This window comes from Mastigoproctus giganteus, chromosome 3 (assembly GCF_048544385.1).
Source record: "Mastigoproctus giganteus isolate SK-2022 chromosome 3, ASM4854438v1, whole genome shotgun sequence".
NCBI lineage: Eukaryota > Metazoa > Arthropoda > Arachnida > Uropygi > Thelyphonidae > Mastigoproctus > Mastigoproctus giganteus.
In genome coordinates this window covers 128,802,594-128,827,121 of record NC_143577.1, presented here as the reverse complement: position 1 = coordinate 128,827,121, position 24,528 = coordinate 128,802,594, and the positions used below count along the sequence as shown (strand labels likewise).

The following is a 24,528-nucleotide window of genomic DNA, read 5'->3' as shown; positions in this document are numbered from 1 at the left end:
TTTATTCAACCCATCCACTTCCACAACAGACAGAAACCTATTCCAATAATCAACCACTCACTGGCTTCTTGGCAATTCTGCATATCTGTCCCACAACCATCTTTCCTCAACTTCAATTTATGCCGCCTCATATGTGTAGTCTCAGAAAGTGGAAGAATGCCATTAACATTCAGCTTACTCAATCCATTCATGGCTTTAAACACCTCAATCGGATTTCTCCGCAGGTGCCTAGTCTCCAGTCACTGCAATTTGAAGAACTGAAGCTTTTCTAGGTAAGAGGACCCTTTTGTTCCCTTCACCAAGGTATCCTTCTCCTTGTCCCTGCTAGCAAAGGTCTCTGTATATCATTGACAAAACGCCATGAGCTGTCCTAGCAGCATATCTGCACTCCTTTCATGACTGATTGCACAATTATCCCAAGTTTTTTTCATTCTCCACTACCCTGAGTGTAGAACCACACAGTTAGCATTAGCATTAGCATTAGTAGAGGCATTTGATGCAAGAAAGCAAGTATTCTTAGTATAATTATATAAGAACTCTTATCTCTTATCAGTGGACAAACAATATATTACAGGGATAATGATACATGTGTATACCAACTTGTCTGTGTTCTTCATGTGACCCTCAGTTGGCACTGCTACTCGCACCCTATTAAGCCAACAATCATCCTCCAATTGGAGGATGATTGTTGGCTAGTATCTAGGTATATATGTAAATGTACTGTACAGGTTTAACAGTATGGCAATCCATTAATACAAATGGATCTTACTAATCTTAAACTCTAACTTCTAAGTGTTGTAAGATAGACACTACCTTAGTGAGTGTTCCTATGAGGAGGGTTGTTTCTCTGTGGACTCTATTAAATAAAGAGTTATGTATTAATGTCTGACACTTTCATTCATTAACTATTATGTTGCAAATATAGAGTGAAACTTACCAGAATAGACTTTGCAATGTTCAGCGATTGACGACTAAGAGCAGGAACCAGCGGCACAAGAGAAGTGCTTCCTCAGGATACAGCTCTCTTCGTCTCTTTTTCTCTCTCTGGGTTTCTCCCTGTATCTCTTTCCGTTCTCTCTTTTTCCTCCTCCTTTCTCTTCTTTGTCTGTCCTGTGTCCTCCATTCGTTCTGTGCCTGTGTGTCCCGTCCGCTTTGTCTGAGCTCTTTTTGTCTGCATCTCCCCTTCTTTGTCTCCAATCTGCATATATACAGGGTGTATCGTAAATAGTGGTCAAGAGTAAAGGAGTCGGTACACTGTGTTCTTAGGTATCACGTACAGGAATTTCAGTTACTTTTAGTCAAGATTCGCAAAGATTAAATTTTTTGCGAAACGACCTCCCTGAGTTATTGAGAGATGTCGACCAAGAAATACGAGACACAATGTGGCTGCAGAATGATGGCTGTCCCGCTCACTTCGCTGTTATTGTACGAGAACATTTAAATCAAACTTTTCCACAAAGATGGATTGGGCGGTTAGGCCCAATTTTATGGCCACCACGTTCATCGGATCTCAACCCCCTAGATTTTTTCTACTGGGGGTGTCTGAAAGAAAAGGTCTACAAAGAGGAAATCACTTCTGTCGAACAATTGCGTCAAAGGATTCAAACAGCGGCTGAAGAAATTAATGCAAACGGATTTGCTCGCAGATTCAAACGATCTTTTATTCGGCGATGCAGAGCATGCATCACCGCTAATGGTAGCCATTTTGAGCATTTCGTTTAGTTGAAATAAATAGTTAATTTGAAAAGAATGTTTTATTTCAAAAAACCCAATCAAAGAACTTAAAATAAAAAAGCTTTGAATCCAAAATATCTTAGGCAATTAAGCTGATTTTTGTTTTAAATGCCAATAACTTTTTTTTCTGAACTGTTAGCAATTATTGTTGTACCATTTTAGAATCTTGATTTAATAATGATTTTTTTAAATTAATGGGCACTGACAGTGTAGTACATTTTTTTTAGACAATATGCACCTAAAGTCACATGACTTTTTGGAGATGAGTATCAAAATAGGAAAAAAATGAATTTCTTTAAAAACCTTTGACTTTAAATTAGTCGAATGTATTTGTTTACGATAGTGCACCTATTCAGGAGTAATAATAAAAAAACAGAATTAAAAAATATTGATATTTGTTGAAAGTATAGGCAAATTAGTGATGCAAGACACAGAAATTTAAAAAAAAAATGAAATTTATTTTTTTCCGAGAATCTTGACTAAAAGTAACTGAAATTCCTGTACGTGATACCTAAGAACACAGTGTACCGACTCCTTTACTCTGGACCACTATTTACGATACATCCTGTATATGTCCCCCCTTTTAGAGTTTCCAATGCTTGTATTGGTCAAAAGGCTAATTTCGTGGGGAAATGAAAATCCCAGCAACTGTTATTTTTTTGGAGACCTGACACAGTAAAAAATGGAATTTATGAGAAAGAGGAATTTCACATCTGCATGGGGTGGAATTTCCAGACTGTCCAGCGGTAGTCACTAGCTCTAAAGTTCATTCGTTCCTACATTTCCAGACAACAATCACCACGTAGTTACAAGGTTCAGATTTCACCCTGAAGTATGTTCCTTAATTGATATTACTCTCTTTTCTCTGACGAAAGTCATATACTTTCTCACCGTTTTATAAATATTACATCCACAATGTTCGTCCAATCCGATTGAGTAACGATCTCTTGCTGTGAATCAGCCGGACTCATAAAGATGGAATAGTGTTTCAATTGCTGTTTTCCCTAGCGCGGCATCAACGAGTGTACGCTAAAAAAAAAGAGACAGCCTTCTACACGGAGTGAATATCACCCTAGTGGCAAAAAGTATAGGGTGACTTGGTGACGTGACAGCCCTCAAAGGCAAATGAAAAGTAAAAATGAAGACATTTTTACAACCCCATGACCTGCTCTAGCAACCTGTCTGCACTGCTCAAAAAATTTCATATCTGACTGCACAATTATTCCCAGATCTTTTACATTTTTTACCACCCTAAGTGTAGTACCACACAATTGGTATGTTTCTTTGGGTTTACTTCTACCCATATGCAGTACTTTGTATTTGTCAATGTTAAACTTCAGTTGCCACTTCTCAGCCCATCTGCTCAAATTTTCTAGATCCTGTTGCAGTAGTGCACTGCCATTACTGTCATTAACAACCCTGTCAACCTTTGTATCATCTTCAAACTTCGACACTAAGCCTGCTATACCTTCATCAATATCATTGATAAATACAGTCTGTCCTCGTATAGCACGATAGTTGTGTTCCTAGAAAACCTCGTGCAATGCAAAATCGTGCAATATAAACAACAGGCCCTATGGGAAAAGTGGGGTTAAGTGCCGACCACCCAAGATTGAACACACATTTGGAACCAAAACATTACCAAACACAATAAATAATCGGGTAATTTTAATCGTTATAAAATACTTACGTATTTTATAACGATTAAAATACGTAATAAAAAATATAATATATTATAATAAAGTATTTTTAGTATTTTTTAATACTAAAAAATTTATTATATTAAATAAAATAGTCGTAATAAAAAAAAAATGCATATTTTATGATACGTAAGTATAAATTATAATACGTAAGTCGTAATAAAATGCTTACGTATTTTATTACGACTATTACGTAATAAAATATTGCTAATGCTTTTGCTTCTATCGTAAGCAAACTTGTTTTTTGTTTGATTTTCTATCCAAACAGATGACAGTCGTTCCATCTCTTACAATTCTCTGTGTCAATCTAATGGATTTTAATTAGACTTTGAGTTGTTCCTGCTATGAAAGTTGTTTTTATTTTCTCCGCATTGTTTGTAATTCTCGGCGTTGCCTCATTTAGGTCTGTAGCATGTGCAATATCACATGGTCTTTCATTTCGCTCAAAGCGTTTCACAATTTCATATTTTTTTCTCTATCGACAGAGGCGGACTGGCCATAAGCCTTACCGGGGAAACACCGGTGGGTCGGAGTGATTTTGGCCATAAACCATAGTATGAGGCCACTATAAATATTCCCGGGTAAGAATTTTTGACTCAGTCCGCCTCTGTTTATCGAGAATTGCTTTTCTTTTTCTCTCTGAATCTGCAGTGTCTTCACCAGGACGCTTCCTTTTCACACCTTTTAAGTATTTTACTCATTTTTAAGGAATAAAGCGCAATTACAAAACGACGAGGCATGCTTGATACACATAAACAAAGCTGCGCGCGTATAGCAACTGAATAAACAACACCGTAAAGGCCGAGATACACTATTAACACCCCACATTTTATTAAAGCACATTTCTGGGGGTTACTACCATAAAACAATAAAAACAATTTACAGTTTCGTTTCTGCTAGTGGAATCTGTTATAAACTGGTAGTAAACTCCATCTAATTGCATTTGCGATTATATCGATAGCTGGAATTGTGTTGGTTTTTACGTTATTATGGTGAAATGTGTTTCCCCTTCACTGATATAAAACACATAAATACATTTTCAGAATCTTCTTCATTCCTATCGTGTTGCGTTCGGTTGGGGTGATTCCTCGTTCGACTGCCATTTCTTGTAAAGACAAAGGCGAATCGTGCATAAGCGAATTCGGTTCGTGTTATATAAGATATCGTTCCCCTATTTATAAATCGTGTATGATCGAATTCGTGTAATGTAAACACGTGTTATACGAGGACCGACTGTATACAAAACAACAGTGGACCCAACATCGAACCCTGTGGAACTCCACTAATAACATTAGTCCACGAAGAGCAGCACCCATTGATTACCACCCTCTGTCTTCTCCCACCCAACCATCCTTTTATCCATTGTAGCAACTTACCCTTAATACCATTCTGCTCCAATTTGTACAGTAGTCTTCCATGCGCAACAGTGTCAAAAGCTTTCCTGAAATCCAAGTATATGATATCAAAATTATTTTTGCATCCAGTTCCTTTGTAACCACATCATAATATCCTATCAAATTTGTCAGACAAGACTTTCCCTTAAAAAACCCATGCTGTGTCTAAAATATTGCTGCAGTCTTGTCTAGATGATCCTGCAATGCATCTTTAACCAGTGACTCTATTATTTTCCCCGGAACAGAAGTTAAACTAACTGGTCTGTAATTACTTGTGTCACCTTTAGATCCCCCCTTTGTGAATTGGGGATACATTTGTACATCTCCAGTCCATGGCGACTTCCCCTGAGTCCAAGGGAAAGGGTAAAGGGAAAGGCTTTTGCTTTTGTAAGGGTGACTACAGTAATCTCAGACAGCTTTTAAATTCTACACAGTTGGACCAACTGATGCTGTTACCAACAGCAAATTCCAAATGGGAAGCTTTCAGGGAAGTAATCATAGTTGGTACTATGCTTTTCATAGTACCAACAATAATACCATTCCAAGCTTAGACTTAAATGGATATCAGATAACCTGATGAGACTACTTATGGCACAGAAAAAAAAATGAATAGGATGCATATAAATTATCAGGTGATACAGAAGCCTATGGTAGATGTAAACTGGTCTGTAATCAAGTCACAATGGAATTGAGGCATGCTAAGGCAGATTACTTATGTGGATTATTGGCCCTGTTTATTATATTAACAGTAGAGTGAAGGGATTGAATCACATTGGCCCACTTGATATCAATGGTTTAACTATTGACTCTGCTCAGGTTGCTGACAAACTAAATAGATGTTTTGCATCTATGTTCACACATGAGGAATTTTTCTTTAGGGATGGGGATACCAGAAGTTTATCGAACTCTTAACAGGGAGTTAATGATTTTGTGCTAACTGAAAGGAAAGTGGAAGAGAAATTGTTGAAGCTGAACATAAAAAAGTTGCCTAGGATGGATGGTATCTATCCAATTTTAATAAGAGGAGGCAGCAAAGGAAATTTGAATATACCATGAATTGTCAAACTAATAGAGTAAGCTTATCTGCAAAAAGATCTAAACCTCCTAAACACTTCCTAATTCATTTCACAAATATACGTGGTCTCAATTCTAATCTCAACGATGTCCATTTCCACTAGCAGTCTGCTAAACCCCATGTACTTTTTCTGACAGAATCTCAGTTATCGGTTGATTCAACTACTGCTCATCTCAGTTGCCTAAATTATTCGCTGTATGATTCCTTTTGCCTGAAAGGTGGTATTTGTGTATATGTCTGTTCCAATATTCCCTGTCAGAGACTTGGTAATTTGGAATCTCCTCTTTTCGATCTTCTCTGGCTTAAAATCTCCCTACCTCGTTGTGTAAAATTCATCTGTTGTCTCTACCATTCTCCAAACTCCACTAATAACTTGGAACTCTTTGACTTCCTCTCTTTGCAACTTGACTTTCTCCAGTCCAACTTTCCTAACAGTGAAGTAAGTTTCCTTGGTGATTTTAATATTGACAACTCCAGCTGGCTTCCGTTTTCTAGTCACACCGACCCAGCTGGTCGAGATGCTGAGGCTTTTATAATTACTAATGACCTTGCACAGATTGTTCATTTACCTACCAGAATACCAGACAATCCTAACCGTACAGCGAACATGCATGATCTTTTTTTCACAAACAACCCTTCTAAGTACACGGTCAAAGTGAGAGGTCCTTTAGGCTCCTCAGATCACAACTTGGTGATTGTCTCTTCTCCAATGAAGCCTTTATCTCCTGACTATTGCCAACCTTGTATTGTTTGGCATTACAAGAATGCAAAATGGGATGACCTGCGAGATTTCTTTTCCTTGGTCAGATTACTGTTTAAAAACTTCTGATGTCAACATTTGCTCAGATCGTGTCAGTGAAATTATTCTTGTAGCAATGGAATCCTTTATCCCACACTCCAATTTAAAATCTCTTCCTTTATATAAACCTTGGTTTTCCAATAATTGTGCTAAGGCTGTTCAAGAGAAGAACGTCGCATATCGTAATTGGCTTGTTTCTAATTCTTCAGTTTCATCTTCTGCCTACACCAAAGCTCGCAACAATTGTAAAGCAGTTATTAATCAGGCCACACTAGAGTTTAAACAAGCTAAGAGTAGAAAACTTGCTTCTTGCCCTAATGGTAGCCGAGCATTCTGGTCTCTTGCCAAAGCTATTAGCCGCAACTTTTGCCCATCTGTGCTCCCACCTCTGTCCAAACCAGATGGTTCTGTTGTCACTTCAGCCAAGGATAAAGCTGACCTGCTAGCATCCCATTTTTCTTCCAACTCGTGTATTAATGATCTTGGAAAAACACCTCCTGCCATCCCCAACACGCTCCATTCAATGCCTCCTGTGGTCCGTCAAAAGGATATCAGAAGGATTTTGACGAATCTTGATGCTAAGAAAGCTCCAGGTCCCAGTGGTATTTCTCCACTTGTTCTCAAAACCTGTACTCCTGAACTCACTCCTGTTCTTTGCCACCTTTTTTCACTTTCTTACAAAGATGTTTTTCCTTCTGCTTGGAAATTTGCTCATATCCAGCCAGTGCCTAAAAAGGATGACAAATCTCCCCCATCCAATTATCGTCCCATTCCAATTACTTCTACTTTTTCTAAAGTAATGGAGAAATCAATTAACCACCAACCATTAAACTACCTAGAAACTTTCCTTCTGATCAACGATCGCCATATGGATTCCGTCAGTGTCGATCCACTGGTGATATTCTAGCTTAGGTTACCCATTTATGGACTAATTCAATGGAAAGATTTGGTGAAACACAAGTAGTTGCTCTTGACATCTCAAAGGCTTTTGATCGTGTTTGGCATAAAGGTCTTCTAAACAAGCTTCCATCTTATGGTTTGCGAACTGTTTTTTGTAATTGGTTATCTAGTTTTCTCTTTGATTGCTCACTGAGGATGATGGTAAATGGCTCTCTGTCTTCTAACTTCTCCACTAATGCCAGTGTCCCCCAAGGTTCAGTTCTTTCCCCCACTCTTTTCCTCTTTTATATTAATGACTTTCTTCCATTGACTGGAAATCCTATCCATAGTTTTGCCGATGATAGCACATTGCATTCCACATCAACTTCAACTTCTCGAATATCCGCTCCCAGTTCCTTAAATGCCAATCTCCAGGTAATTCCCCAGTGAGGCAAAGACAGCTTAGTTGATTTCAATCCTTCTAAAACTCAGTCTTGTCTTATATCTCGCAACAGGATTCTTCTGCTCCTATGCTTATCTTTGGTGATAATTCGATTTCTAGGCAAAAGGATATATATCTTTTGGGGATTACCCTGACTTCTAATCTCTCTTGGCAGAAGTACATTACAAATATTGCTTCCTCTGCATCTAACTTCCTTCATATGTATTTCCTGAAAATTACAGTCTACAGAAGTTCAAGTCCAATGTCAACAAATATCTTCTTTCATCTTCTCAACCTCCAACCCAAGCACGGTACTAAGTACTATAGGTTCTAATACCTCTCGTGTTTGTGGTTTACATAAAAAATTTTAAAAAATAAGCAAATTCTTAGCCATAATTATTAAAGCATCCTTTGATTCAATGGACGCTCCTATTGACTGGAGATGTGAGAGTGTATCCTCAATTCACAAAGGGGATCAAAAACCCCAGGGGCTCACATCTAGTGAGTATTGGCTTGGCAGTATCCTGGGTGTGCCAAGGATGTGATATCCTGAGCTGGATATCATCACCATTCTTCTCTTTCTTAGTGATTCCCTTCTACTTCTCTCTCTCTCTCTCTCTCAGGGTAATTTAGAAATTTTTTTTTTGGCTGGTGCAGAAAAAACTTCAGGTTTCCTTCCAGTGGCTAATAATAATAATTATAATAAGAATAGTTTACATGAGTAACTACTGAGTGGTTCACTTAACATCTCTTCCAGAGAAAATAATGGAGTCACTGGTTAAGGAAGTAATGCAGGACCATCTAGACAGGAATTTAATTATACTGCAGTCACACATTGATTTCTTGGGGAGGCAGTCTTGTCTGTCCAATCTGATTGGATACTATGATGCAGTGACAAAGTAACTAAATGCAAAAATAATTTTGATACCTTACTTCGATTTCAGGAAGGCTTTTGATACTGTTGCACATAAAATAATGCTGTATAAACTGGAGCAATGTGTCAAGTTAAAAGTTACTGCTATTGGTAAAGCGATGGTAAGTGGAAGAAGATAGAGAGTGGTTATCAATGAGCGCTGCTCATCATGGACTAATATTATTACTGGAGTCCCCCAGGGTTCGCTGCTGGCCCTTTGATGTTTTTAATATTTATGAATATTGATGAAGGCATATCAGGCTTAAAGTATAATTTAGCAAATGATAGAAAATTTGGCAGGGTGGTTAATGACAGTAATGACTGTATGCTACTACAACAAGATCTAGAAAAATTAGGTCATTGAGCTGAGAAATGGTAGTTGGAGTTTAACAATGACCAATGCAAGGTACTGCAGAAGGGTAGCAGTAATCCCAAAATAACTTATCAACTGTGTGGTACTACACTGAGGATAGTTGAAAATGAAAGCCCTGTGATTAATTGTCCAGTTAAATATGAAGTTCTCTGAAAGGCTGAGAGGTTTTAGAAATCACCTTCTCTCCCAGGGTTAAAAGCAGCAAGGATGGACAACCTAAAAATAAAGTCATAGGGCAGCATACCTCAACCAGTCTGATAAACCAGGTGATGACTATACTCAATCCTCTGCCAAGAGTAAAAAAAAAATGCAATTGAAAACTGTGCCCCCTCTCTTTCTCTCTGAGTAATTAGCCATTGAGCAAAGTCTGTCATTTTCTTATGCAAAAATGTATAGAAAGTGCCGTCCGCTTTCCCAATATGGCGAGTTGACTTACATGAGACCTGGAAGTGATAAATCACCATTATGCTAAAATGATACTCAAAAGTCACTACTCTTGAAGGAGTGCCCATAAGGGTCTCTCCTCATTCCACACTTAACACCTAGCCGAGTGGGTAAAGTACCTGCCCGGCAACCCAAAGGTCGCGGGTTCGATTCCCGCCTCGGGCTTGGATCAAAGTACTGCAAAAACCTTGGGAAGTGCAATATGGCCACAGAAGCCGATGCGCCAACAACTACCAAATCAAATCAAACTTAACACCTCAAAAGACATAATCATGGAGTGGGACCTGCTCAGACTTCATGACAGAGGTTATAGAAGCAAGAAATATTGTCACCAAATGAAGTGGAACAATTTCGACTGCCCTGAACCTTATACCTTAATTCATCCAGTCTTCCAACAACAGTAAAAGCTGTCTACCTAAACAGCAAGGCCTCTGTAGCCAAGTGTTCAGGAGCGGGAGTGCAGTAGCACACTCTCTTTGAGTAGACCAGTGTTCAAGCCCCTGACTGCTAAATATGGTCGATCTGCCAACCTGCCTGGACCAGCGTAGCAGATTGTGGTCCATTTCCCTCAGCATGAATTGTTGAGGAGGCTTCCATCCTGCAGTCAGTTCATAATGGCTGCAGTTTACCTTTTTTTTTTTACCTAAACAGTAATGTCAGACCATTCATTCCAAACCCAATAAGTTGTTCTAAATTTCAAAAATATGCATTTGCAGATCTTCTGAGAAATAGCCATGTGTACACTATGTGGTTTTTCCAAAGAACATACAAATCCTGACTGCTCCACTCAAACATCAAAATGTCCAAACTGCCAAGGTAATCATTCTGCTTTAATATTGTATTTTCTGCTGTGCCCAGCAGAAAATACAATATTAAATCACACACAAGGTTATCTATCAAGAAGCAAAAAAAATTTATACTGCCACACTGCACCCGAACTACAAAAATTCTCTAAATTATAGCCAAATGAGTCCATTCCATCATCTCTATAGGAAAACATCATATGCATAAAAAGTAAATAAACAGTAAATAAACTCACCAATATCAGTTTTGCCAGATGCAGGACATATCTTGCTTGTTAAAACAAAATCTAAAGGAACATGACTCAATACTGCTTGTGTCATGTTCCTTTAGATTTTGTTTTAACAGCATTTTTTTTTTTTTTTTAACAGCATTTGTTTGATACCAATAATGACCAGATCTGGGGGAATTCCATCTTTAGAAGTATATGCAGTGGAAGAAATGGTCACTGGAAAACAAGCATTTCTTAAAAGAAATAAAATAAAATAAACTAAGTACTCAATATCTTGAAAGGCAAAGAAAGGCATGCTCCAAATGAAAATAACGAGTATGGGAATCTTTTCCCCAACTGCAAATTTGAGTTAATGCAGTTTTATATTTGGATGCTAAAAGTTTTGTTCAGTCCATTCTCCTCAGAGAATGGACTGAGCAAAAGAACACAATAATTATTGTTTGGGGTTTTCATAAAAAGCTGACCAGAGAATACCTACAATTATAGACACAATATACTGATGCCTCGTAGCCTTAGATATTTTGACACCTTATCAGCCATTGGACCTGCCCATGTGATTTATGGGCAGGTCCAATGGCAAGACTATGCAAGCACCCTATTTCCATAAGGTCATCAATATATTGATGCCTCGTAGCCTTAGATGTTTTGACACCTTATCGGCTATTGGACCTGTCCATGTGATCTACGGGCAGGTCCAATAGCCAATAAGGTGTCAAAACATCTAAGGCTACGAGGCATCAATATATTGAATACCATTAGTCTTGCCATTGGACCCGCCCATAAATCACATGGGCAGGTCCAATGGCTGATAAGGTGTCAAAACATCTAAGGCTACGAGACATCAGTATATTATGTCTATAATTGTAGGTATTCTTTGGTCCGTTTTTTAAGAAAACCCCAAACACAAAGGTTTTTTTTTTTTTTTTATTTGGTAGTTGTTGGCGCATCGGCTTCTGTGGCCATATTGCACCTCCCAAGGTTTTTGCAGTACTTTGATCCAAGCCCGAGGCGGGAATCGAACCCGCGACCTTTAGCATTAGCATTAGCATTAGCAGAGGCATATGATGCAAGAAAGCAAGCTTATTCAGCATCAGCCAAAAAAAAAAAAAAAAAAAAAAAAACCCACTCCCATTTCACCCCTCCGTTCGTTCGAAATACCTGTCCAGTTGAGCTTTAAATTTGTTTAGGCTATCAACTTCAACAACAAGTGATGGAAGTCGGTTCCACCAACCAACCACCCGCTGGCCAAAGGCAAATTTCCGCACATCTATCCGACATCCGTCCTTCCTCAATTTGAATTTATGCCCTCTGAGGTGATTATTCTGAGAAAGATGAAGAATCCCATTGGCATTGAGCATGCTCAAACCATTCAAAGCCTTATACACCTCTATCAGATCACCTCGCCGGTGCCTAGTCTCCAAACTCTGTAATTTGCAAAACTTAAGCCTTTCTTCGTAAGAGCAACCCTTTGTTCCATTTACTAATCTTGTTGCCCTTCTCTGTACCCGTTCCAGCAGCTCTACATCCTTCTTGAAATGAGGCCTCCAGACCTGTATACAGTACTCAAGATGTGGCCTTACCATTGCCTTATACAAGGGAATAATCACCTCCTTATCCCTGCTAGAAAAATTCCTGTATATCATTGACAAGACACCATGAGCTACTCTTGCAGCTCGTCTGCACTGCTCAGAGAACTTAATATCTGCCTGCACAATTACCCCCAGGTCCTTTTCATTCTCCACCACTGTCAGTGTAGTACCGCAGAGTTGACACGTTGCTCTGGGGTAGACTCCCCTCCCCATTGCTATGTATCAGCTCCACTTAGGGTCAAACATTTTTTTTTAATCACTTAATTTATGGCAGTCAAAACAAAAAAAAAAGATCCAAACAGAATTTGCTTCCCTCTATAATAAATACAATACTTTGACTCATTATAAAATTTTATCATTCTAAAATTTAAATATAAATATTGTGAAAGAACGTTTGAATATCCACTACAGACTTAGGCATAACAATCTCACCTTGACACTTCTTCATTAATACTACTATTAGAATAAATCTCCGTTCACTAAAACCTCTGAACCAGACTTCACTGCACATGTTGGAACTGCTCCCATCCAACAGACCCGGACGCTAATCAGAAAACAAAACAAAGGAACTGGATGGAATGTCAATGCCAAACTTTCTGTGATATGTAACCTGTCTCCTGCCACTGCTGGCCATTGGTATCCCCCTAGGATGGGATCCTTGCACACACCAGGTCTTTCCTGGATAGGGAAACTTTCAGCCCTGACTATATCATGGGCAGAACACTCTTGACACGGTATGCTGGCATGAGACCTCTGTCTGTCTGTCTGTCTGTCTGTCTGTCTGTCTGTCTGTCTGTGTGTGTGTGTGTGTGTGTGTGTGTGTGTGTGTGTGTGTGTGTGTGTGTGTGTGTGTGTGTGTGTGTGTGTGTGTGTGTGTGTGTGTGTGTGCTGAACTCTCGCTCAAGAGCTCTAAATTGCATGGAATAAAATGCTAACTCTGTGCAACTGGGGTAGGACAACTTTCTGACTCATGCTGGTCTGCCCCCAGCCTCAGTGGGGAGAGGACAGCATAATCACCTTTCTCCTATAATTAACATGTCTTCTCATTTCCTTCTATCTTGGAGATGCCCCTTCTCCCTCTTCCCCCACCCGCATTTACTATTCAGGTGCATGTATACTTGCATGTACACCAATGCTACGAGTTTGGTAAATAAATTTGATGAATTTTAGGTATTGCTCAAAACATCAAAGGCAGATATTGTTGGGATATCAGAGACGTGGCGTCACACAGATGAATGCAGGAATGCAGAACTGGAATGCAGTTCTTCACACAGAATTGGAATGCATTCCTCACACAGAGGAATGCATAACTGGAATTTGGGGGAGTACAATGTGTACAGAAAGGATAGACAGGAGAGGAAGGGGGAGGGGTTATGCTATTAGTTAAGAAACACATAAAATCCAAGGAAGTGAAGCCAGTCTACATCTCTGGACAGTGCAGTGTCGAGTCAGTTTGGTGGTGTGACATAAGCATTGGGAGATCAAAATTAAGAGTAGGAGTGTGCTATAGGCCTAATGACTCTGATGAGTATAATAAGAAACTGTACAGGGAAATGGAGTGGGCCAGTAAATCAGAGAGTCTTATAATGGGGGATTTTAATTTCCTAGATATTGATTGGAATTTGTGGGTTGGTCACTCACACACTGGCAAGGCTTTTGTGGATTTATTGGATGATTGTTTTCTACATCAGCATGTTCAGGAGGCAACTAGAGGGAGTAATACTCTTGATTTGATTATCAGTAGTGATTCTTCGTGCATTAAGAATCTGCAGATAAAGGAACCACTAGGTGGCAGTGATCATAGTGTGCTGAAGTGGGATTTACTCAAAGAGGTAGCTACCATCAGGACAAAAGGGAAGGGTTTTTGCCTTTGTAAAGGTGACTACGATGGTCTGAGACGGTATTTAAATTCTATACAGTGTGACCAACTGATGATGTTTAAAAACAGCGAATTCTAAATGGGAAGCCTTCAAGGAATTAATCTTGGAAGCTACTAGGTTTTTCATACCAACTAAGAAATACTGTTCAAAATTTAGACCTAAATGGATGTTAGATGAACTAATGAGGCTCGTGGCAGAGAAGAAAAATGTGTGGGATGCATATAAATTATCAGGTGACAAAGGCCTATGGCAGATATAAGCTGTCTGTAATCAAATCACAAAGTAGGTTAGGCAAACAAAGGCTGATTATGAGAAATCCTTGGCAAAGGATGCAAAGAAAACCAACAAAGACTTCTTTACTTATGTAAACTCTAGAAGGAAGGGGGATGAATCAGATTGGTCCACTTAACATAGGTGGTTTGACTATTGATGATCCTGCTCAAATAGCTGATAAACTGAATGCGTATTTTACATGAGGAATTCTCTAAGCAAGGGGAGGACAGAAGTTTACTAAACTCTAAAAGGGAGCTAAATGATTTTGTAATAATGGGGAGAAAAGTGGAGGAGAAATTGTTGAATTTAAACAAAAAAAGGCAACTGGGGTTGGATGGAATCTATCCATTTATATTGAAGGAAGCAGCGAGAGAAGTTAGCAAACCCTTAGCCATAATTATGAGAACATCTTTAGATTCAGGGGGAGGTCCCCATGGAATGGAGATGTGCAAATGTATCCCCAATTCACAAAGGGGTTCAAAAGGTGACACAGATAATTATAGACCTGTTAGTTTAACTTCTGTTCCAAGGAAAATAATGACGCCACTGGTTAAAGAAGTGATGCAGAATCACCTAGACAAGACAGCAATAATAGTTCAGACACAGAATGGGTTTGTTAAGGGGAAGTCTTGTCTGGCGAATTTGATTGGATACTACGATGTGATCACAAAGGAACAGGATGCAAAAAATAATTTTGATATCATATACTTGGATTTCAAGAAAGCTTTTGATACTGTTGCATATGGAAGACTGCTTTACAAATTGGAAAAATATGGCATTAAGGGAAGTCTCTGCAATAGCATTAGCATTAGTAGAGGCATTTGATGCAAGTAAGCAAGCTTATGCAGCATCAGCCAAAAAAAAAAAAAAAAAAACAATAGATAAAGGGATGGTTGAGTGGGAGATGGCAGAGAGTGGTAATAAATGGACCCTGCTCTATGTGGACTAATGTTATTAGCGGAGTGCCCCCCCCCAGGGTTTGGTGCTGGGCCCATTGTTGTTTTGTGTATTTATCAGTGATATCAATGGAGGCTTAAAGTGGTATATTAGGCTTAAAGTCCAAGTTTGCAGATGATACAAAGGTTGTCAGGGTTGTTAATGACAGTATGCTACTGCAACAGGATATAGAAAAGTTAGGCAGATGGGCTGAGAAGTGGTTACTAAAGTTTAACATTGACAAATGCAAAATACTGCATATGGGTAGCAGTAACCCAAGAGAAAAGTACCAACTGTGTGGTACTACACTTAGGGAGGTGGAGAAAGAAAGAGACCTGGGGGTAATTGTGCAGTCAGATATGAAGTTCTGTGAGCAGTGCAGATGGGCTGCCAGAGCAGGTCATGGAGTGTTGTCAATGATATATAGGAATTTTGCTAGCAGAGACAAGGAGGTGATTATATCCTTGTATAAGGCATTGGTTAGGCCACATCTTGAGTACTGCATGCAGGTCTGGAGGCTTCGTTTTAAGAAGGATGTAGAGTTGCTAGAACGGGTATGAAGGACAACAAGATTGGTGAGAGGAACAAAGGGATGCTCTTACCAAGAGAGTCTTAAGTTCTGCAAGTTGCAGCATCTGGAGACTACGCACCTGCGAGGTGATCTGATTGAGGTGTATAAAGCCTTGAATGGTTTGAGCAGGCTCAATGCTGATGGGATACTTCTGCTTGCTCGGATTAAGAACCTGAGGGGGCATAAATTCAAATGAAGGAAAGACAGTTGTAGAATAAATGTGCAGAAGTTTGTGTTTAGCCAGCAGGTAGGAACAGAATTCCATATGTTGTTGTGGAAGTTGATAGCTTAAATAAATTTAAGGCTGAAGTAGACAAACATTTGGAGTGAACAGATAGGGGAAATGGGAAGGGTGTTTTTTTTTTTTTTTTTGGCTGATGCTATATAAGCTTCCTTTCTTGCATCATATGCTAATGCTAATAGAACTCAGCTCAGCTAAGTATATACACAAACTGCACTGCACTGCACTGCACTGCACTGCACTGCACTACACACACACACACATAACTGGCTTGGCCTATGGCTGCGGCCCCGAGTGCCAAACGTAGTGATTCGAGCGACCTTTCAGCGAATTTTCTAGCATGCCAATTATTATAAAGAGCTTATTTTTTGTGTGAGTTTTTGCAATCTCCTTTAACTCCTACTGCATATATTAATAACATTTAGCACATTAAAACTTACTAATACAGAAAGGAAAGTCACCTTTCTTTATATTAATCACTTACTAACCCTTTTTTTTTTTTTCCCGCTTGGTCACTAGGCCTCTATTCCCAAAGCCTTGGTGGAATGAGGAATGTACCCAAGCAAAACGAGATAGAAACAGAGCATGGAATATTTTTCGCAAAAGTCCTACTACAGACAATCTAATACATTTTTAAAAAATGAGAGCAAGAGCAAGATATGTCAGAAAGGCATGCAACAAAGCCTCCTGGATACATTTCGCCTCAACCATAAATAGAACTACAAATACTAAAACAGTTTGGGATAAAATAACAAAAATGAACAATAGATACCAAAATTTAGTACATCCAGTTATCAATTGGAGGACAAGACATCACTGATCCAAAAGGAATAGAAAATGCTTCAGGTGAAACATTCGCCAAAATATCTGCCGCCACATCCTATTCACAGAAATTCCAGAAATATAAAAATCATCAAGAAAAATACAACTTAAAATTCTCCACAAAATATGTAGAACAATATAACCATCCACTAACCAGAGACTGCTTCTACAGGGATGGGATACACTTAAATAGAAAGGGTGCAAGAATGTTTGCTGATGCTATCGAGGCAATGTTAGGTGGGTCGGAAAACTGCTAGATTGGGGGGATACAAGGACTAATAGATTAACAGTAGCCACTGGCAGAGGTGAAAGTGATTCTTGCACTGCTTCTATTGGAATGAGCCGCAGCCTGGAAAATAAGATGCAGGATATTTCAGAGACTGCTGGGAATCATTGGTGTACAAGTAAACACATGGGTTGTGTTAGGGTAGCTAAGAAAAAGAACAGGTGCATGTATACTTGTGTGTACACCAATGCTAGGAGTTTAGTAAATAAATTTGATGAATTTGAGGTGTTGCTCAAAACATCAAAGGCAGATATTGTCGGGATTTCAGAGACGTGGTGTCACACAGATATAAGAAATGCAGAACTGGAATTTGGGGAGTACAATGTCTACAGAAAGGATAGACAGGATAGGAAGGGAGGAGGGGTTATGCTATTAGTTAAAAAACATAAAATCCAAGGAAGTGAAGCCAGTCGACATCGCTGGACAGTGCAGTGTCGAGTCAGTTTGGTGTGACATAAGCATTGGGAGATCAAAATTGAGAGTAGGAGTGTGCTATAGGCCTAATGACTCTGATGAGTATAATAAGAAACTGTTCGGAGAAATAGAGTGGGCCAGTAAATCAGAGAGTCTTATAATGGGGGATTTTAATTTCCCAGATATTGACTGGAATTTGGGGGCTGGTCACTCACACAGTAGCAAGGCTTTTGTGGATTTATTGGATGATTGTTTTCTACATCAGCATGTTCGGGAGGCAACTAGAGGGAGTAATACTCTTGATTTGATTATCAGTAGTGATTCTTCATGCATTAAGAATCTGCAGATAAATGAACCACTTGGTGGCAGTGATCACAGTGTGCTGAAGTGGGAGTTACTCAAAGAGGTAACTACCATTAGGGGTAAAGGGAAGGGGTATTGCTTTCGTAAAGGCGACTACAATGGACTGAAACAGTATTTAAATTCTATACAGTGGGATCAACTGATGATATTGCCAACAGCAAATTCAAAATGGGAAGCATTCAAAGAACTTATCGTGGAAGCTACTAGGCTTTACATATCAACTAAGAAATATTGTTCAAGGTTTAGGCCTAAATGGTTGTCAGATGAACTAATGAGGCATATAGCAGAGAAGAAAAATGCATGGGATACATACAAATTAACACGTGACACGGACGCCTATGATAGATACAAGTTGATCTGTAACCAAGTTACAAAGGAGGTTAGGCAGGCGAAGGCAGATTACGAGAGATCCTTGGCAAGGGATGCGAAGAAAAACAGCAAAGAGTTCTTTACTTATGTAAACTCTAGAAGGAAGGGGATGAATCAGATTGGTCCACTTGAGATCGATGGGTCAACTGTTGATGACCCTGCTCGGGTAGCTAACAAACTAAATGAATATTTTGCATCGACATTCACACATGAGGAGTTATTCAGCGAGGGGAATGCCAGAGGTGTATTCAACTCTAGCAGTAAGCTAGAGAATCTTGTAATAACTGAGAGCAAAGTGGAGGAGAAATTGTTGAAGATAAACACAAGAAAGGCACCTGGGGTGGATGGGATCTATCCAGTTATATTAAAGGAGGCAGCAAAGGAGGTAAGCAAACCCTTAGCCATAATTATGAGAGCTTCCTTGGGCTCAGGGGAGGTACCCATTGACTGGAGATGTGCAAATGTGACCCCAATTCACAAAGGGGGATCAAAGGCTGACACAAGTAATTATAGACCTGTGAGTTTAACTTCTGTTCCCGGAAAATTAATGGAGGCACTGGTGAAAGAAGCACTGCAGGATCATCTAGACAAGACTTCAGTTATAGCTAGGACACAGCATGGTTTTGTTAAGGGGAAGTCTTGCCTGACCAATTTGATTGGATACTATGATGCAGTCACAAAAGAACTGGATGCAGGGAATAACTTTGATATTATATACTTGGATCTTAGAAAGGCTTTTGATACTGTTGCACATGGAAGACTGCTGCACAAATTGGAGCAGTGTGGCATTGGAGGCAAGTTGCTGCTATGGATAAAGGGGTGGTTGAGGGGGAGAAGACAGAGAGTGGTAATCAATGGACACTGCTCATCGTGGACTAATGTTATTAGTGGAGTCCCTCAGGGTTCAGTATTGGGGCCTTTATTGTTTTCTGTATTTATAAATGATATTGATGATGGTATATCAGGCTTAATATCCAAGTTTGCAGACGATACGAAGGTTGGCAGGTTGGCATTTGGAAAGGTTGAGCAGATGGGCTTCGAGGTGGCAAATGAAGTTTAACATTGACAAATGTAAAGTACTACATATGGGAAACAGCAACCCCAGAGCAACGTATCAACTCTGTGGTACTACACTGACAGTGGTAGAGAATGAAAGGGACCTGGGGGTGGTTGTGCAGGCAGATATGAAGTTCTCTGAGCAGTGCAGACGGGCTGCAAGAGTAGCTCATGGTGTATTGTCAATGATATATATAGGAATTTTTCTAGCAGGGATAAGGAGGTGATTATTCCCTTGTATAAGGCAATGGTCAGGCCACACCTAGAGTACTGTATACAGGCCTGGAGGCCTCATTTCAGGAAGGATGTAGAGCTGCTGGAACGAGTACAGAGAAGGGCAACTAGATTGGTGAATGGGACAAAGGGGTTCTCTTACGAAGAAAGGCTTAAGTTTTGCAAATTACAGTGTCTGGAAACTAGGCACCAGCTGGGTGATCTGATAGAGGTGTACAAAGCCTTGAATGGTTTGAGCATGCTCAATGCTGATGGGATTCTTCCTCTAGCTCAGAAAAATCACCTGAGAGGGCATAAATTCAAATTGAGGAAAGACAGATGTAGGATAGATGTGCGGAAATTTGCCTTTAGCCAGCGGGTGGTTGGTGGGTGGAACAGACTTCCATCCCTTGTCGTGGAAGTTGATAGCCTAAATAAGTTTAAGGCTCAGCTGGACAGGTATTTCGAACGAACAGAGGGGTGAAGTGGAAGTGGTTATTTTTATTTATTTATGTTACTTTTTTTTTTTTTTTTTTTTGGCTGATGCTGCATAAGCTTGCTTTCTTGCATCAAATGCCTCTACTGATGCTCATGCTAATGCTAACCATACCGGAACTCCATAAGGTACTGTCACAAACAAAACAAAGTGCAGAAGGTCCAGATGGCATCAATTTTATAATGATAAAGAAACTCAGTGCAGAATCATTAAAATCTATACTTCTTTTATACAACAGAATTTATATGGAACAAGAGTTTCCTAACATGTGGCATCATGCAATTGTCCTCGCTTTCCCAAAATCTGGCAAAGATCCTACTAATCTAAACAGCTACCGCCCAGTAGCACTCACCAGTGCCTAGAAAAGTTAGTGGAAAAGATTATAAATGCAAGACTCATGTGGTACCTAGAAAACCACAACCTTTTGTACTCAGTGCAGTGTGGCTTCAGGAAACGTAGATCAACCTTGGACCTCCTGATTAAAATAGAAAACAATATACGAAATGCTTTCATTAGAAAACAACATTTAGTCATGATATGTTTCGATATCGAAAAGGCATATGATACAGCCTGGCGCTATGGCATTCTCCGGGACATATATAACTTAAAGCTAAGAGGACAGCTCCCTGTTTTCATCCAGAACTTTTTACAGCATCGAACTTCCCAAGTACGAATACAAACTAGACACTCAAAGGTCTTCCTACAAGAAGAAGGAGTACCACAGGGATCAGTCCTCAGTGCTACCTTGTTTGCAATAAAAATAAACTCTAACCCAACAGATACCATCCTCCATAAATACAGCTCTTTACGATTTCAGTATCTCTTTCCAATCCCAAAACATGAGAACAATAGAACGCCAATTAAAAGGTGCAATAAACAAGGTCAGCAACTGGGTTCAGGAAAATGGTTTCACGATCTCCACACAAAAAAACTATAGGCCTGCACTTCTGTAGAAAAAGAAACCTTCATTTAGATCCGGAATTAAAACTTAATGGACAGATAATCCCAATCAAGCCAACCATAAAATTTCTTGGACTTATTCTTGAAAAAAAACTAACTTTTTTGGAACATATAAAACAACTAAGAACAAACTGCCTCAAGAAACTAAACATTTTGAGAGTCTTGTCCGCAACGACCTGGGGTGCAGATAGAGTTACTCTGTTGCGATTATACAGAGCCCTCATAAGATCTTGACTAGACTATGGAGCCCCAGTGTATAACTCAGCCAAACCGAGTGCCCTGATGTGGCTCGATCCAGTGCACCATAGTGCTTTACGAACAGCATTAGGAGCATATCGCACCTCACCAGTCCACAGCCTATATGCAGAGGCTCATGAACCACCACTACAACTCCAGAGACAAAACTTGCTGTTAATACTACGCTGCAAAGATAAAATCAATACCTGACCACCCGACATGGACAATCCTACACAAACCAAGTTTGGAAAACTTATATAGAGCACTCCAAATGCTAACAAACCAGCAGGCATATATTTAAGAGACCTAATCTAGCAACGTAATTTAAATCTCAATCAGATAGTAATTTCTCCTAAAATTCCATATCCATCTTGAGATACCATTCAAACGATATGCGATCTCCATATGCATAAATGGAACAAGGATTCCCTACCCTACACAAAATTTCAAACAATTACACGCAGCCTACAGAGACCAACATTGTAATTCTACTCTGATATACACAGATGGTTCCAAAACAGAAACTAAAGTAGGAATAGCAGCCAAATTCCCAAATGCCATCATTTCCAAACTACTTCCAACTGAGTGCATCATTTATATGGCAGAACTGGAGGCTATACAACTAGCCATGAACCATATATATGGCTAACCAAAATTGCCAACAGTATAATATTTACAGATTCATTCAATGCTCTGCAAGCCTTAAAGGATAACACCATAAATACCCATCCAACCGTATGTAAAATACATAACACGCTATCAAAACTAGCAAAGCGAAAGAAAAACATAAGTTTCTGCTGGGTTCCCGGACATGTAGGAATAGATGGCAATGAACAGGCAGACCAAGCAGCAAAACAAGTAGAAAGCCCAATCAACAATACCATAAAAATACCATACCTGGACTATAATATTACAATTCAAAATAGTGGCGAAAAACAGTGGCAATAAAAATGGCAGGAACAGGCTGGTAACAAATTATTACAGATGAAACCGTTGTTACAACAATGGAAACCAGTACAACCAGTTGTACTGGTTTATATTGTAATTCTACTGGTTACATTGTAATTCTGTTGGTTCTTGTTACAACCAGTACAAGAACCAACAGACAAGAAGAAGTTATACTTAGCAGATTAAGAATAGGACACACCAATATTACCCACTCCTATCTGCTCCGAGCCGAATCTCGCCTCAGTGCTCTGACTGCCCTAACTTTACACGAGAACGTCATATTACCTTTAAATCCTTAAAAGGAACAGACACATTTTCATTACGAACAATATTGTCAGATAAATTTAATATATCCGAAGTCTTCCAGTTTCTGAAATGCATAAACTACTATAATTTGATATAAAAATCATAACAAAAGACATAATTGAATAAGCCATAAATCATAAGTTTGCCGCATTATAGCCATAGAAGCTGATGCGCCAGTAAAATATCCAATCCAACCAAGCCTATGGCTGCATCACAGATGCTACACCAAAAATGGGGGAACACTGAGCACTGCACTCACATTAGACACATGACATGTGCTGTTAAACAGTCCTGTGGCTGTATTTTAATATAAATTGCATATGTTGTTAGTGAAATTTAATTTCAAGTCCAAAGCCTGGACTTCAAAAAACTTACTGCTTTTTCAAGAGAAGCTCCTGTTTTCCTCCTGCCTAATTGATTTTGTGCTTTTCAAAAGTCAGTTAGCAGTTATGTAAAACACTAAAAATTTAGTTTCTATTGTTCTTATATATATATTAATATGCATTTTCTGCTGTATTCTGTGCAATTTTTATATATTTGCTTATTTCCTTTTAGAAGCGCCATTATCCAGATGGAACCATAAGGACTGTATATGCTAGTGGACGTCAAGAAACAAGGTATTCTTATGGTAGAATAAAAATTAAAGACAAAGATGGTAACCTAGTAGTAGACACCAAACATCTTGTACAGGAATTTAAGGTAAATTATATTTCTCATTACTCTAATTTCCTCTCAGCTTAGTGCTTGCATACAAAACATGAGAATAAACTTTTTGTAATCATTTGTTTTTGTATTCAGTTACTCTGGCAAGAAGTGCAATATGACTAAAACTGATTGTTGTTGAAATAAAGTGCATTAAGATTTTGCTCAAACCAAGGGAAAATTGTGCCCTGTCTATGTTTATAATGAAAACTATTATTTTCTATATGAGAGTAGAATATATAAAAAGACGAATCATGAGTAATATATAAAAAAGCAAAGAGTAAACATCACATACAACTATTGCTTGTTATGTTCTTTTCTTCAAATGAAATCACATGTTCATTTCAGAAGTACACCAAAGATGTTTTTTAGACAATTTTTTTATTGAGAAAAAAAGTTCATTAGACATAATTTAAATATTTAGAAATTGGAAAATCTAAATAGTAATATTTAGTCTAATTTTACCATTGATTTCAAAAATTTTTGCCCAGACATGGCAAAAAGGTCTAGATAACAATTATCCTTATCCTAAAATGGAAGATAGACGCTTTTAATTTGAAACATCCCGTATAAAAAATTGAATAATGAGTTGGAAGTCAAGTCATTGCCTCACTTGGTTATTAGTATTAGCAAGGGGGCACACAATGCAAGAAAGCAAGCTTATATAGCATCAGCCAAGAAGGGAAAAAAAAAAAAAAAAAAACCACAGCCCTTCTCATTTCACCCATCCACTCACTCAGATGGAAGTTTATTCCAGCAATCAACCACCCACTGGCTAAAGGCAAACTTACGCACATCCATCCTACAACTGTCTTTCCTCAATTTGAATTTATGCCCTCTCAGACAATTATTCTGAGCAAGAGGAAGAATCCCATCAGCATTCAGCATGCTCAAACCATTCAAGGCTTTATACACCTCAATCAGATCACCTCGCAGGTGCCAAGTTTCCAGACACTGTAATTTGCAAAACTTAAGCCTTCCTTCGTAACAGCAACTCTTTGTTCTATTCAGTAATGTTGCCCTTCTCTGTACCTGTTCTAACAGCTCTACATCCTTCTTAAAATGAGGCCTCCAAACTTG

General features: G+C 38.9%; 1 long non-coding RNA gene across 1 annotated transcript in view; it reads left to right on the top strand.

The window, feature by feature from the left end:
• Window positions 1–23,433, top strand: part of LOC150088266 (uncharacterized) — a 145,500-nt gene extending 122,067 nt beyond the window's left edge. The window contains exon 4 of the long non-coding RNA XR_016546785.1: window positions 23,302–23,433. This is a non-coding gene — a long non-coding RNA (uncharacterized LOC150088266). The remainder of the gene's footprint in view (window positions 1–23,301) is intronic.
• The last annotated feature ends 1,095 nt before the right edge of the window (window positions 23,434–24,528 follow it).